The 17,207-nt window shown below is 43.1% G+C and overlaps 1 non-coding gene and 1 pseudogene across 1 annotated transcript; both read left to right on the top strand.

The window, feature by feature from the left end:
• Positions 1 to 365: 365 nt before the first annotated feature.
• On the top strand, positions 366 to 869 carry LOC114699790 (annotated as a pseudogene).
• Positions 870 to 2,783: 1,914 nt separating this feature from the next.
• LOC114699910 lies at positions 2,784 to 2,911 on the top strand. The gene has a single exon (XR_003735612.1). It is a non-coding gene; the product is annotated as a small nucleolar RNA SNORA40 (small nucleolar RNA).
• The last annotated feature ends 14,296 nt before the right edge of the window (positions 2,912 to 17,207 follow it).

The following is a 17,207-nucleotide window of genomic DNA, read 5'->3' as shown; positions in this document are numbered from 1 at the left end:
TCTTAAAAACACCACACTTTACTTTAAAAGAAAAAAAAAAAGACAGGTACATACCTATAGAGTAGGTAGCAACTTTATTACCAAACAAGAGTTGGTTGCTTGTTTTATTACCAAAATTGTTGCGCCATAATGAGGGAAAAAAATCAAAGCTAAAGTAAAGAAGCATCTATTAAAAATAATACGAAAAAGTGAAACCAGTTGACAGCAGAGTCTTGCAAAGGCAGTGTTTGGTTTGGACTCACAAGAATGCTAACTCAGGTAGAGACTCTCAGGGCCACCATGGGTAAAAGAGACCCCAGTGACAGGGGGAAGAATGGCCCTCAAGACTGTCTTCCTGCGGACTTGATAGAAGGGCAGCAGAAGACATGCCCAGGTTCCAGGCCAACTTTGCTGAGCTCTTGAAGATGACCATGCCTGCAAAGGAAAAGTTGAAGTTTGAAAACACAGCCCAAAGCGACAAGGCTTGCTATCATACTATTAGAGCAGATGAAGAATTATGTTCCTCATAAGGCAATAAGAAAAGAAGCGGGGGAAGACCCAAATACTCACAAAAGACCACCATCTGCCTTCTTCCTGTTTTGCTCAGAACATTGTCCAATGATCAAGTGTGAACACCCAGGCTTGTCTGTTGGGAATAGAGCAAGGAAACTGGGTGAGATGTGGTCTGAGCAGTCAGCCGAAGATAAACCACCATATGGGCAGAAGGCTGCTGAGCTAAAGGAGAAGCATGAACTGCAGGATATTGCATGCCTTGCAGAGGGCCAAAGTGATGCAAGAAAGAAGGGCCCTGGTAGGGCAGCAGGCTCGAAGAAGAATGAATAGAAGATGAAGAGGAGGAGGAAGAGGAAGATGAGAAAGAGGAAGACTAAGTGGCTTTTCTGTGATGCCTGGGGAGTGTGTGTGGGCCCAGTTGGCTATTTCATTACAATTGTGAAATTCAAGGGCAGCTCAAAACATTATCTTCTGTATAAATATTGTACAGTTTTTTGTTTAGCTTGTGGGAGTCTTTGTAGAGAAAATATACCCTTAAATTCAGACTGTTCAAAATTCAGAGAATAATAGGCTGTGAGTGTTGAGAATAGACCATACATCTGTGTGATCCCTGCCCACTTTGAGGTTCAGGGAACGGTATTGAAGACGGTGTAGAAAGGATGGATGCACAAACCTGAGGAATGGAGAGGAATGCTGTGAAAGGCTGGCCTCTGAACATGACATGACTGTTACACAGACGAATTCACAGCAGCCGTGGGTACCCACACAAGATCTCCACAAGATCCAGAGAGTTAACAATGCCAGCATGGAAGGTGGAGGGACTCTCAATAACTCAGTCCCTAGCTGGGCTGCTAATGGCAATTGATAACTGCTAAGGGACAAAGAGTCTCTTTCTTTGAGAGAGTTGGCCACTGGCCCTTCTTTCTTGCAATCTTTCCCTCTCTACACGTTTGAGCCATGGTCAATGTCACTGTCTTTTCCCTGTAACCTTTGCTAATTACTCTGAGGTACCATTGTTTCTGAGGTTCTTGGAAGGTACTCTAGGAAGACACACTTGTGTTGTCGGGCTCCTTGGCCTGATCAGTTGCACATCATGCTAAGCTTGTCAAAGCTCATGACAGTATGATAAATTGCCTTATGAAAGTCAGTGCCAGGTATGGTTATCTGCACGTTCCAGGGTTGATTAAAGTCCTTCTTTTGGTTCACACATGACTTTCAGACCTTCGGGGTACAAACCATCGGATGTGACTGAGGCTTCTTAATGTGTTGGGTTACCACACTGTGACTGAAACTTGGAGTCTCCCTGCACTATGAGATAGATGCCCATTATGTCTAACTCCTTGTTAGTCTCTGCCAGGGGGTCCATACTCTTATACTAAGTTTCACCTCTCGTCACAACTTCTACCCTTAAAATCTCCATACCCAACAGTTTTCCATAAGTGCCACTAGATCTCCCCAACTCAGCTGGAAGAAAGATGCCACCATTTGAGTTACTCACCTATGAGTCAGTGACTTAAGGGCTGAGGGATAGAAGAACCACCCAGTGTCCTCTACCCAAAGAATCAAATGTCTTCCTGATATGCTCTGTGTGTTAGTGAGGGTCCAAGTAGGAACAAAGACTAGCCTAGGTACTTCAACAAGAGCTTCATGGAGGGATAAAATGTTCATGGATTACTCTATATGCCTAAAACATCACACACAATGGAGGATACCCTTAAACAAGTAGACAGTTTGCTCAGCCAATTTCTTCACACTATTCCGAACTTTTGGGGTAATTGATTCTTCCTGAAGGTATTCTTGTTTAACTTCCAAGTCACAGTTGTTTCTTTATCTGGTCAGTCACACTCTCAGGCTCTTCTACTTCCACCTAATTTATCACTCAGTAATATCAAATAAACATCAAATTAAATAAGCACAGCTTGGTAGCAACACAAGTATTTCTTACTTGTGTTGGATTTTTCACTAAAACATTTTTAAGTCTATAGTGTTTAAGCATTTGATTCCAGATGGTCCATACCATATTTCTGTTCTCATTTTTAATGAAAAAGAACCCAAAAATGGGAAATGAAGTCATACAGCCTTTAAATCTATTGTGTGAGCAAATGGTCCAGCACCCTTGAGACAAGCCTGACTCCTCCTTCTAAGCTGTGGTCAGGGAAGCTAGCACATCTTCAAATAACAGGCAAACAAAAATTCCTGGGGAAGTGACAAGAGCCAGCGAGCACTGTTTCTAGTCACCTCCGTATTTCTGCTTGAACTTCTTTGTTTGTTCTATAAGAAAGAAGTTAAGCAGCACTTGAGTATGGTTTTCTTCAGCTGGTGGACAAAGGCAGGCTAGACAGGTGCAACAGTAAATCCTCTTTTGCAACCCAGAACTCATTGTTCAGTATGAGTTTTGATACATACAAGAAGGAATATAGGACTCCACAAAGGGATTATGGCACTAATGAGGCTTGTCTTGATTATGAAGGCAGAATTGAAGATACCTGCGAATGGATGTTTGTTTCAGTGTGGTACTGGCATATCCTTCAAAAAATTATTAAGAGTGTTAGGAATGAATATTAGCAGAACTCTTCAAATATGTTGGATGTCAACGAGTGAGAGACCTACATTAAAATGGTTTCTAAAGTAAGTCGTTTGAAGAAGTCACCAGAAATCTTCTGGTAGAAATCCTTGAATTTCTCATGAAAAGAAAAAAAAATAAAGGGCTGATAATAAATAACACTGGACTGAGCATCCTTGGAAAGGAAAGAAATCCTGAACCCATGTGACCTGAATGAAGAGCAGCATAGAATAAATATTTATTTATTTAATAAAAATTTATTTGCAATAAAAAAAGAAAGAAGTTAAGAAAAACCCATGCCTAGCTTGTGTCCCCATTTTGTTTTTAATTTACAAATGGCTACCCCCACCTCCGACCCCCTTTTTAACTGGGTAAAACATAGGTCTACAAAAAGGGCAATTTCAAATTTGTTCCCATGTTTCCTTTTCGGTGGACATGAGAAATGCAGGTATCTCTAGACTTTTGATAGAACAACTTGCAATGAAAAGATGAAGACTCACTCTCCACTAAGAGTAAACGTAAGGAAGCGTATTGTCTCATGGCTGCTGTCTGCTTCTAAACCAAAAAGAAAAGAAAGATAATGAATGGCATGAATAGCCACGTTGCTGTCCAACCTTTCAAGAGTTTCTAATTCTCATCATTTTGGACATTTTAGAAAATAAGCTCATGTTTCCACTATGGCTATTACCCAAATACAAAACTATTGTTTTATTTGTATGTACAGAATCCTACAAATATCTGTAGGAGGGTTACAAAGCATTTGTACTATCCACACGGATATTTCAAAATCAAATATCTACAGTTTCTATTGAACAAAAGCGAGGCATTCACAGGAAGCTGCAGAGAAACCCATGCAGGTAATGAAGAATGAACTCCATCCGTGAACACGCCGCCATCTTTGTTACTTCCCTGTCTCACTCTGTGAAGAACACCCGACAGAAGCAGATCAAGACAGGAAAGTTGTGCCTCTCAGTGGCATGGTACAGTCCATCATGATGAACAAATCATGGCGACAGGAGCTGGAGACAGCTGGCCACATTGCACTTGAGATGAAGAAGCAAGGAAAGATGAACTCTCTATGCTCAGCTTGCTTTCTGTTTTCCATTCAGTCCAAGACCCCAGCCTATGGAGTGGTGCCACTTGCAGTGACAGGGAGTCTTCCCACCTCTGTTAACTTAATCCGGGTGATCCCTCTCAGGCGTGCTCAGAACCTAACAACGTGGATAACCCCTCCTGGGCAGGCCTAGAATCTGGGCTCCTAGGTGAATCTAGACTTGTCAAGTTGACAATAAATATCCATCCCACCATCTCTGCAAGTGCATTTTCAAGTGAGTGATACGTCTAGTAAGACTCCATTTTCACAGGCAATATTGTGGCACAAATGTTTGAGATTGCAAATGAATAAAATTCTGGTGAATTCTGAATTAATATTTTTAACTGGCCCTTTAGAAGTTGAAACTTTCGATATTCTTCTAGAACAGTGATTCTCGACCTTCCTAATGCTGTGACCCTTTAATACAGTTTCTCAGGTTGTAGTGACCCCCAACCATAAAATTATTTTCATTGCTACCACTATAAATCATAATGTAAATATCTGTGTTTTTCGATGGTCTTAGGCAACTCCTATGAAAAGGTCATTCAACTCCCCAAAAAGCAGTGACCCACAGGTTGAGTACCACTGTTCTAGAAAGTTCTCCAAAGGTAAAACTTGCCATTCTTTTGCATATTTTGAAGTGTTTCACCAAGAACAAACTTACTAAGCCTCAGACACTACAAATATGAGTCCTGTTTAAAAGTATAAATGCCTTTATCAGTTCAGCAAAATTTAAGTAGAACATTTTAGCCTCCCTTGAAGTATTTTACAATACATATGTCATCAAAATATGTACATGTTTAAGAAAGTCTGAAGACAATATATATGTTGCTACTTCTGTTTTCAAGACCCAGTTATGTAAATTTCCAGAAAACTATGTAAATAGTCAAGAATGTCAGGGGCAGTCTTAACTAATGAACTTACAACACTGACTTATAGAATAATAGTTCGTTTCATGATTTGAAAATTTATCAACTTTGTAAAAAGGGAACCAGTGGGATGTCTCAGTGGCTCCACCAAGCCAGATAACCTAAACTTGATACAGGACCCACAAAGTGGTAGTGCTGTGGGGTGGTCTGTATGTTAAATTGCTCTGATTGGTCAATAAATAAAACACTGATTGGCCAGTGGCCAGGCAGGAAGTATAGGCGGGACTAACAGAGAGAAGAACTGAGGGAACAGGAAGACAGAAGGAGTCACTGCCAGCTGCTGCCATGACAAGCAGCATGTGAAGACACCAGTAAACCACAAGCCACATGGCAAGGTATAGATTTATGGAAATGGATTAATTTAAGCTATAAGAACAGTTAGCAAGAAGCCTGCCACGGCCATACAGTTTGTAAGCAATATAAGTCTCTGTGTTTACTTGGTTGGGTCTGAGCGGCTGTGAGACTGGCGGGTGACAAAGATTTGTCCTGACTGTGGGCAAGGCAGGAAACCTCTAGCTACATGGTAGGGAAGTGTCAACTCCTAAAAGTTGCCCTCTGCCTCCCACAGATGTGCACACACACAACAACAACAAATAAGTGTGAGACAAGTCAGGAATTAAAAAAAAACAACAACTTCGGTTCAAAGGTCAAGCTGTTAGTGTTTCAGAGCTTGTTCTGACAACAAAGGACTTGGTGGTGTTTTCAGAACTTCAATTCTCTTCTAAGTATCCCTCTTTTCTGCCCTCCCTCCCTCCCTTCCTTCTTTTTTTTCCCTTCCTTCCTCTCCTTTCTTCCTTGTCTTCAAAACAAGGTCTCACTCTGTACCCCAGGTTGTCCAGAAAAACTCACTATAAAGCCCAAGGTTAGAATAGAACTTTACAATATAATTCTTTGCCTCAGTTTCCCATTAGAGTGGTAAACCACCAAGCCCAGCTTCTCTTAAGATATTTAGTAGAATTTTCACAGACTGGTGACAGCTAATGTGAATATACAGATATAGATATATAGATATATTATAGAATTAGCCATGATGCAAAGTTTCTCATGCATTTGAAATAGCCGGTTAAAATTATAGAGCTATTCTGAGTACAGTTGAGGCAGAAGAATGCGAATCTGTGCCACAAACATATCAGATAATGAGGCTTCTAAAACAAAATCAGTCTAATCTGAACCAAGTCTTTCTTCATCAGTTAAGAGAGCTTTATCTTGTTGTATTCCACTTACTGCTTTTTTGGGAAAAACAAAATTGGAGTATCTTTGAGGCCACAAAGACATCCCTGCAGTTATGATAAACTTGGAATTTTTTTTTACACTTTGGACACTTTGAGAAAACAGTTATGAAGTGTTGTTTTACATGCTATAAGAATTCTCAGATTGCTAGTTGTTTTTATATTCTTGGCTCTCATGCAGCTTACATATTTTCACCAAGCTCAGTTTTTTCCCTCTATCTCTAATCATTTGCTTAGAATTTTAAAAAAATAGCTTTCATTTATATAGATTTAACACAGTGACCTTATTACATAATGGAATTATTGTTAAAGCATTACATTGAGTTACAGTAATACAAATTCATTTGAATTATTTCTTAGTATAATAAACCCAGTTATCTGAATTTTAACATTTACTTTTTAACTAATACACATATCACATATGTAATATTTGATAGTGTATTTAAAAGTTTTAAAATATATTTATTTATTGAGTGTGTGTGTGTGTGTGTGTGTGTGTGTGTGTGTGTGTGTTCCTGAGTGCATGTATGTGCACCCTGTGAATGCAGGAGCCTGAGGAGGCCCGAGTAGGCGTATGTCTGTCTATGTTATATACAGTTACATGCAGTCAGTCTTCCATTGCCTTCAGATTTCCTTCAGTGAACTTAACTGTCGCTGGAGGGCTTCTCTCCAGGTTCCCCAAGCCCCGCAGTCCCACAATCCACGTATAAAATAATCACTCAGACACTTATATTACTTATAAACTGTAGGGCCGTGGCAGGCTTCTTGCTAACTGTTCTTATATCTTAAATTAACCCATTTCTATAAATCTATACCTTGCCATGTGGCTGGTGGCTTACCGGTGTCTTTACATGTTGCTAGTCCTGGCCATGGCTGCAGTGTCTCTGCCTCCTTCTTCCTGTTTCCCCAATTCTCCTCTCTCCTTGTCCCGCCTATACTTCCTGTCTGGTCACTGGCCATCAGTGTTTTATTTATATAGAGCGATATCCACAGCACTTAACCATCTTCTGACTGAAAATATTCAGAAGGAGAATACATCTGTACTGAGCACATGTGGGCTGCTTTCTTGTCGTTGCTCCATAAGCAAACACGGTACAGTAGCATTTCTACTCCAGTTGGTACTGTAAGTAACACGTGCTTTGAAGTACATAGGAAGAGGTGCAGAGGTTGAATGCAAACACCATGCCATTTTATATGAGAGACTTGAGCATCTACGGAGTTTAGTAGCCACAGGATCCTGAGGGACAATTGTACATGTAACAATATACATATTATATTGCAATATACCTGTATTATTTTGCTGTAAATATTTAGCTTGGCATATACTGGAAATAGTACCAATTTGATTGACTTTACATATGTTGCTTAAGTGAACTTTTTTTGTTTTTAAGACAGAGTTCATGTTGCCCAGTATGGCCTCTAACTCTTACGTAGCCAGAGTTGCCCTTCAATTCCTGATCCTCTTGCCTCCTCCTCCTAGGGGCTGGGTGTGCAACAACACACCTAAGTTTGGTTATGTGTTTCTTTTCTTTTCGTTTTTATTTTTCCAGACAGGGTTTCTCTATTTAACTCTAGTTGTCCTGGAACTCGCTCTGTAGACCAGGCTAGCCTCGAACTAAGAGATCCACCTGCCTCTGTCTCCAATGCTGAGATTAAAGGCCTGCAGTATGGCCTGGCACTTTTTTCTTAAGACAGGATCTTGCTCTATAGTCTAGCCTGGCCTCAAGCTGGTGATCCTCTACTTCAGCTTCCTGTCATCTTTATGGGCATGTGCCATGAAGCCATCTATATCAGTGCTTTTGGGGTTGTTACTAGTATTTAGTCATGTGGACGGTGAATAAAAAGTAAATAAAAAAGAGGTGAGATGGCTCCACTGTTTGAAAGCAGGCCTTTGAGGTCCTGGATAATCAGTTCCCACCCAACTCCTTACCTTTTTGTCTGGCCTTTCTCCTCCATGAACATTCCGTTCCTATGCACTCTTGAGTGTGTTTGCGCACGCGCACGTGGGCACACACACACACAAAGTGCCCAGGCTGCTGTCTTCTTAGCTCTACTCACATGTGCCAGGCACATGCCCTTTAGACCTTCACAGGGAGATGCCTTTGCCTGGAATGTTTTGCGCAGAAAACCTCCTGACTCATGCCCTCCCCGTTGCCAAATCTTTGCTCAAAGGTCACCTCCTGGTGGAGGCCTCCTCTGACTGCCTGACCGGGGGCCACACTCTTGTGCTCCCAGGCTTCCAGCTCCGCTTCGCTTTTTCCACAGCACTTCTCATCTTCCAGGATTCATGTAGCATTTGAATTATTTGTTTAGTGTGTGTGTGTCCACGTGTGTGTGTTCATGTGTGTGTGTGTGTGTTCACGTGTGTGCACGCATGCGCCACCATGTGCATGTGAAGGTCAGCTCCTGGGGTCAGGCTCTCAGGAAGCACCTTTACAATGAATTGCAGGCCCCTCATATAACATCATTAGCGTTCTGTTAACTCTGTGGGCTTGGACTTTTGTCAAAGGACTTCAAGTCCACCTTGGGGTTTAAAGCTAATTTGAGGACTATGGCGAGCCCAGTCCTTCTGAGGAGCAGGCATCCTGTCATTCCCAGGAACTCCCATTGGGGAGGAAGGAAAGGCAGCTGATATATCCTCTCCTCCTCATTCTACCACAGCCACGTAAAGGCCAGCACACGCTTGTCCACTTCATAGAAGAGAAGATAATAAGGTCAAAGAAAAGGAATTGAAGTCTCTGGGTAATCCTCAAATCAATAATGCTGGAGCCTGTGGTGAAATGTGCTACATTACCTGAAAAGGAGAGCAGGGAAGAGACATAGTATCCAATAATAGGCACTGAGACATACAGAAAAGATAGTGTATCTCAACCTTACCCCTGGACAAATTCTAGTACTTAAAATGTGAAGGAGAAAACCCAGCATGTGCCTGGTGTGATAGCTCATGCCTTGGGAGGCTGAGGCAGGCAGATCTCTGGGGGTTTAAGGCCCTCCAGAGCTGCACAGTGAGACCCTGTCTCCAAAACACCAACCAAGCAAACAACCAACAGAAACGCAAAATGTTTACAATAAGACACAAATAGTGACCTAATATTAAAATAGAGTAGCTCCCCATTGTGTAGTACAAAAGGCAGAAAGGAATCTATTTCATAGACTTATCCCACACAATATTTATGCTTTTATATAAAAAGGACGAAGTTTATTATATGGCAAATTAGGAAAAAATAGCTAAAGATCTATATTCCTTCACATGTAAAGATCCTTTATGAATCAAATAATGAAAATGTTTCATAGAGAAAATATTCTAAGGAAACAAATAAGCAATTCACACAGGAAAAGAAGTCCTGCCCAGCATGGTGGCTCACTTTTAATTCTAGCCCTGGGGAGGCAGAGGCAGGGGCAGCACAGGAGTGTGAGGCCAGGTCTACACAGCAGGTCTCAGGCCAGCCACAGCTACACACGAGATCCTGTCTCAAATGAAACAGCTCCCAAAGAAACAAGAATGTCTCTAGCTCGATAAATGCCCATGTTAGTGGACATTGGTGGACACTGCCGTCTCTATAGGTTTCTGGCTGAGGTAGAAATTGATGCATATTTGTAGGGTTTTGTGCGACCAGAAGAACCCAAATATAAAACTGATGCATTCCATGACGCAGCAGGGCTGCTTCTAGTATATTGAGGACAATCCCCTCAGAAAGGAAATATGTGTTTTGGAGAATGTTCGATGCGGCTACTATTTCAAAAGCAGGAACCTGACACTTCTAAGAGCCCATCAATGTAACGGACTAAAACCACATCTGGAGACAATGGCATTTATGCAACTGTGGACATGAGGAGACAGTCATCCTGATTTGGAAAGACAACCACGATGTTTCTTTGAGCAGTAGGAAAAAGACAGGGGGCAGGGTGGCTGGGAAGACGGTTCAGCGGTTAAGGTCACTGGCTATTCTTCCAGAGTCTCCACAAGGCAGCTCACAGCCATCTGTAACTACGGTTCCAGGGGATCCAGTGCCCTCTTCCAGCTCCTGAGGTTCCCAAGCACATAAATGGGATACATACATACAGGCAGGCAAAACATATAAAATAAAAATTAATTTTTTTTTTAAATTCAAAAAGGACATGGGTAGGTCTATCAATCTAGTAACGTAAGACCCAGCAAAACAGGCTTTGTTGTTGTTTTGTTTCTTTCTGAGACAGAGTCTCTAGTCCAGGTTGACCTTGAACTCAATATGCAGCTGAGGATGTGTTAATCCCACCGATCGAGAATAAGACTGCTACCACAATTTAAAGCCAAATTTGAAGCAAGCTTTAATTAAATACTGGCCATGTGGATGGGCTCTGGCCAGGTCCATATGCAGGTTCCTGGGAAATGGCCCAGAATTATAGTTTGTAGCGACTAAAGAAGGAAGACCCATAATTCATTGCATTTCCCATCAGGTCCAATTGGGGGCAAGCATACATCCTGACGTACCTCCATCCTGTGAACCTCGGGCCCACATGTGATCAAGCTCATCCTGTGCAGATGGGTCGAACAAACTTGGTTAGGGGAATGAAAAACTTGTGGCTTGTTACCTCTCATGAGCCTCCAGCATTTCAGGAACTGTCTGCCTTTGGGCCAGGGGCTTGCAGATCAGAGGCATTTTTGTTTCATGGATCTCTTAGGCACAGTAATGAAAACTTAAAACTGTAACTTTGGCTCTCACAGATGTACATGAACGGATTCCTCTGCATCCACTGCCTGGGTGCTGGGATTATAAGCATGTGCCACCACGCTCAGTTTAATTTGATCCTTCATGAATGCGAAGCCAGCGTTCTACCACTCAGCTGCATTCCCAGCCCTTCTCTTTAATTTGGAAGCTGCCCTGTTACAGCGGGGAAACTCTCTGGAGTGTTTATTAAGTGGTCTCCTCCCCTCCACCATCCTCCCTGCTGGGAATGGCACTCTTCTTTCAACAGCCTTCCACCATGGGTGGCCCTAACCAGGGCATCCCAGGCCTCAGAGGAGCAGAGCCACAATGGAACAGAGCACAAAAGAAAGAATTCTCAACCTTTTAGTTTCAAAACAGACTTTTGAAACTTCTGGCAGAGACAATACCTTAAACAGTAGCTTTAAAAGGAATGACTATTGACCTGAGAGCATGTTTTTTCTATGTGGGGCAAGATAAAAGTTTTTGAGGGGAAAGAAGGGAAAGGCAGAGAGAGAGAGAGAGAGAGAGAGAGAGAGAGAGAGAGAGAGAGAGAGAGAGAGGAGCGGGCGCCAGCAATTTGGTGTGCGCTTCAGCCTGAGCTGCGGAACAAAGTGTGGGGCTTTGAGAGAGCCCAGAACTGTGCCAAGTGTCCTGTGTGAGGCCTCTCCACAAAGCTCCTTGGGCTGTCGCACACAGTGGTATAGAGGGACAAAGGAAGCCGGACCGGACCAGGCAGATGGGCTTCACCGGCTGGAGCCCAGGGCACAACCTCCATTTTCAAGTAAAAACCAGCAGCTCCTTGGAGTCCCTGGGCCTAAGCAGGACAGCATCTCCATCAGCAGTTACATTGACGATGTGTTCATTAATACACGTGGTCTGTATTAATCACGTTTCTCATCGCTATGACAAAATGGTAGAAGCGATTTGTGGAAGGAAAGGTTCATTTTTTGCTCACAGTTTGAGGATACAGTCCATCACCATGGAGACATGAGGAAAGGGGCCCCTGAGGCAGCTGGTCCCGCAGAGAGAGACTAAAGCTGGTGTTTGGCTCACTTTCTTCTTTTGATTCAGTCTTGGACCTAAGCTCAACAATGCCACCCACATCCAGGATAGGTCACCCCACCTCAGTTAACTCCAACTGTAAACTACGTCACAGACATGACCCTAGGCGATTCTCATCACCAGGACAGTGGTAGATGGCAACGTGGAGGTCAGTGAGAAGCAGCAGTGGCTTCGGGCTAGATGGGGCAGTGGCTTTGTAGTTGGTACCAGTCCGTGCAGATCTCTGCCATGCCTCGGGGCCAGGCTCCCCGAGTCTATGATGATCGCAACAGCAACAACCATCCAAGTCAGAACAGAGGAAACGAAGTTTCCAACTGCCTGAGAACTCTGAAATGCCCAGCTGCCTGAGAACTCTGAAATGCCCAGCTGCCTGAGAACTCTGAAATGCCCGGCTGCCTGAGAACTCTGAAATGCCCGGCTGCCTGAGAACTCTGAAATGCCTCCTTGGCATTGACAAACATTACATTTCTGCTCTTGAGAGAACTGGTGCTCAAAACAGAGATTGAGATTAAAGTTCCATTTGAAACTAGAAAGATGGTTCTGACCTCCGCTCACAGATACATACCCCACACAGACACATAGTCACAAAATAAAACAAAATGAATCCTTAACATATAACATTTTTGCAGTCCTAAATACATGTCTTAAAAAATCATCACGCCTCATGAATGGAACTAGAAAAAATCATCCTGAGTGAGGTAACTCAGGCCAGAAAGATAAATATGGTATGTACTCACTTATAAGGGCATATTAGCTCTAAAGTAAATGATAACCAAGCTACAATCCATAGATCCAAATAGAGGTTAGATAAAGAAGAGTCTGTGTGTGTGTGTTGGGGGGGGGGAGAGACACATGGATCTCCCTGGGAAGGGGAAATAGATTTTACGGGCAGACTGGGGGAGGGTGGTAATGGGAGCAGAGGATCAGGTGTGTGGGAGGAGATGGAGAGGAGGAAAGAGTGTGGAAGGAGACAGCTGGAATTGGCATTTGTGGGGTGGCGTAGAAAGTTAGTACAGTAGAAACTTCCTGGAATCTATGAGGGTGACCCTAATGAAGACTCCTAGTGATGGAGGATACCAAGCCTCAACTGGCTATCTCTCGTAGGCAGGCGAGGTTTCCAGTGGTGAGACTAGGTGAATTCAATTGAGTTGTTGGCCAAGGAGATCCCCAAACAATCCAGGCTGTTGCTAAGACAAAAGGCTGCTCTCCACAAACTGACAGCAGGCCTCCAGTGCTGAGGACAACACCCATACAACTCCCTGAAAATGGAGAAGTAGAGCCGGTGCCTCCATGGAATCATTACGCTTATGTTCTAGTGTCTTTCGTGTGGGAAGGTACTCCGTAGTCTACAGAAAGAGAAACATGGACACCAACCCAGCCGCAAAACCTTGGACCCACATTCTGTCCTGCCTGCATAGTATGCTAGGGCAATGGTGGCACCGAACTTGTAAGGGCAGCCTACCAAGGTACCAAGGTCTGGCTTGACCTAAGGCCCCTCTGTAAGACAGAATCCTCTGGGCGGTGGTGGCGCACACCTTTAATCCCAGCACTCGGGAAGCAGAGGCAGGTGGATCTCTGTGAGTTCGAGGCCAGCCTGGGCTACAGAGTGAGCTCCAGGAAAGGCACCAAAACTACACAGAGAAACCCTGTCTTGAAAAACCAAAAAAAAAAAAAAAAAAAAAGAAAGAAAAGAAAAAAAAGACGGAACCCATACCCTACTCCGCTTGGCTTACCAAGAACCAGAGACTAGATAGCCCAGAGACCTAGGGCAGAACCAAATACTACTGATATTTTAAAAAAATCAATAAAATGATTTCTAATGATATGCTGTTCTTATAAATCCGTGTCTTATCTAGTCACCTTCATCGAGTCTTCCTCTGGCAGCAGATGAGAACAGATCCAGAGACCCACAACCAGATGAGAGAGAGAGAGAGAGAGAGAGAGAGAGAGAGAGAGAGAGAGAGAGAGAGAGAGAGAGATCTTCATCAAATGTCTCCCCTCTAAGCTCAGGGAATCCTGTGAAAGAGGAGGCAGAAAGATGGTAACAGTCAGAGGAGATGGAGGCCACCAGAGAACAAGGCCCTCTGAACCAAGCAAGCAAAGCTCCTAAGAGTCACACAGACTGAAACAGCAAGCACAGGGCCTACATGGGTCTGCACCATATCTTCTGTGTATGCATTATCGTTATTAGCTTCGTGTTTTTATGGAACTCCTGACTGTGAGGATGAGTAGGTCTCTGACTCTTGTGCCTGTGTGGCAGGGTCCCTGTGCCGTTGTTCCCTTTGAGGGAAGGGGCCCAGTAGGTGGAGGGGGCCCAGTAGGCGCAGAGTCAAACCATACAGACTCTGGGAGAATGTCCAAACGGCAAGCAGTTTATTCAGGAAGAGGCAAGTCTTATATACCCTCCACCCCGCCCTGGGGGGAGGTCTGATGAATATGCATCTGCTGGTGGGACATGGCTGTCTCTTATTGCTCCAGGTCATCTCCGCATCGTGTCTCGGCTGCTGTTGCTAAGGCTGTTGGGCAGACCCCGGTTGGCTCTCAGAAAGTATCTTTTTCACTGGTTTGGGCCGGCTGGCCCTCAAGCCTGTTAGAAATGAGTCATCCCACGTGCCTGCTCTTGGGACTCTTTTCCTCATGTTGGGTTGCTGTGTCCAACTTCGATATGACAGTTTTTGCTTCGTTTTATTATGTTTTATTTTGTCCTCTTTGGTTGTTATCTCTTAGAACCCTGTGCTTTTCCAGTGAGAGACAGAAAGGGAGTGGATCTGGAGGGGAGGGGAGATGGGGAGAAACAGAGGAATAGAGGGAGGGGAAACTATAATCAGGATATATTGTATGAGAAAAGAATATAGTTTCAAAAAAAAGAAAAAAAATGTAAAAAAAAGTTTCATTATGCCTTCTATGTAAAGATATGTACTTCATGCCAGGCATGGTGGCACAAGCCTTTAATCCCAGCACTCAGGAGGTAAAGGCAAGTTGATCTCTGTAAGTTTGAGGCCAGCCTGGTCTACAAAGTGAGTCCCAGGACAGCTAGGGCTCGTACACAGAGAAACCCTGTCTTGAAAAAAAAAAAAAGAGATATGTACTTCTTGATAAATAATAGAGAAATTCAGAAATTTGACAGGAGACATCCCTGCAAGTAGGAGAGAAAAGGGGGTGGGTTGGTACGGAGGAACTTTTCAGTTGAGCAATTTGCCCTTTTTACCATGGTTAAGTGGTGTAGAATGTTACTTCATGTAAAGATGTGTTACATTTATTTATGTTGTGGAATATCACTTTAGCTGTGTAAAGATGTGTTGCATTTGTTTATGCTGCATTTGCTTAACTAGGTAAAGATGTGTTGCTGTTTCACCCTGCCTGCCTGGTTGGTCTAATAAAAAGCTGAATGGCCAATAGCTAGGCAGAGGAAAGATAAACTGGGCTGGTAGGCAGAGAGAATAAGTAGGAGGAGGAATCTAGGCTCAAGAGAGAATGAGGGAGAAAGAAAGGGAGACGCCCTGGGCCAGCCAGCCAAGCAGGCAGCTGCCAGACAGACACGGAGAAAGGACATACAGAATGAAAGAAAAATAAAAAGCCCCAAGACAAAACATAGATGAAGAGAAACAGGTTAAATTAATTTATAAGAGCTAATGGGACAAGCATACAATAAGGCCAAGCATTTATAACTAATAATAAGTCTCTGTGTCATTATTTGGGGGTTGGCAGTCCAAGAAAGCCTGCTACAATTAAGTTTATAATAACTATGAATGCTCTTATCTTGAAAAATCTCAGAGGACATGAAGTAAGGCCCATAAGACTTGCAATACAATCTTAGGCAATGGCCCCATCAGTAAAGCATGTACCTTACAAGTGTGAGGACTCAGATTTGATACCCAGAACACATGGGAAAATGTCATCATGATGGCACTCACTTGTAATTCCAGCACCAGGGAAGCAGGGACAGGTGGATCCTTTGGTTTGATAGCCAGCCAGGCTGTCCTAGCTGGTGAGTTATAGGCCAATGAGAGATTGCCTCAAAGAATGTGGATGGTGTTGCTGAGGTTGACCCCTGAGGTTGTCCTCTGGCCTCCGAAAGCATGTTAACACACATGTACCCACACATATGCACACACATGCATGTTTTAAGAAAAAAAACAACTTGAAATATTATAGCCGGATTTTTCTTTGGGCCATCAGCTCACAAAAAATGACACGGAGACATATTATTAATTATGAAAGCTTGGCCTTAGCTTAGGCTTGTTTCTATCTAGCTCTTATAACTTAAATTAACCCATTTTTATTAATCTACATCCTGCCATATGGCTCATGGCCCTACATGTCCTCCTTCCTCTCTGTCTCCTCTGGCATCTCTCCTGCACCTAGATTCATCCCCCCCTCCCCTACCCCCAGCTATTCTCTCTGTTCCCGGAAATCCCACCAAGCCCCTTCCTGCCTAGCTACCGGCTTTTTATTAAACCATTCAGCTTTTTATTAAACCATTCAGAAGGCACGTTGGTAAAGACACATCTTCACAGTGTACAAAAAGATTATTCTACAACAAAATATAATGGCCCATGCCTCAACTGAAGCAGAATATATGTTCCTTAGAGGTAAGCACATGAAGGTTCAGCTGAGCCTTTGAAGATCCATGACAGTTAGTAGTACATTGTCATTGAAGGGACCCGCAACCCCTTACCCCCACAGGACTGGGGCTGATGATCTTGGAAAACTACAGGTATGGGGCAAGGATGACTAGTAGAGAAATTACCATTTTTGAGGAAGAAACCAGAAAACTAAGAATTCCGTTTTTAATCTCAATCCAGGAAAAGAAATAGTCCTGTGCAATTCATTTGTCTAATTCACAAAAACCCTTATGCTAATCCATGCAAAAACCTTCGAGTAAAACTTTTTCAAAAATCTAAATGGAACTATCTTTGAAAAAGTGTAACCAAAAGAAATGATTAATGTTCTTTAACTATTTTTCAGCATTTCAGTTCTCATTCCAGAACGTGCGGAGTGGAGGGGGTGTCTGTGTCAATTACTAATATTTCATTTCTCCCTCTTTCCGGTGCTGAACAGAGGCACTTTGGTTAAACAATGACCAGAAAGGCAATGTTTTCATCTCTAGTTCTGTTTATCAGTCATTGATGTTTTCCTTATCACTGGTAG

Source organism: Peromyscus leucopus, chromosome 9 (genome assembly GCF_004664715.2).
Source record: "Peromyscus leucopus breed LL Stock chromosome 9, UCI_PerLeu_2.1, whole genome shotgun sequence".
Taxonomy (NCBI): domain Eukaryota; kingdom Metazoa; phylum Chordata; class Mammalia; order Rodentia; family Cricetidae; genus Peromyscus; species Peromyscus leucopus.
This window is presented reverse-complemented; position numbering and strand designations above follow the sequence as displayed.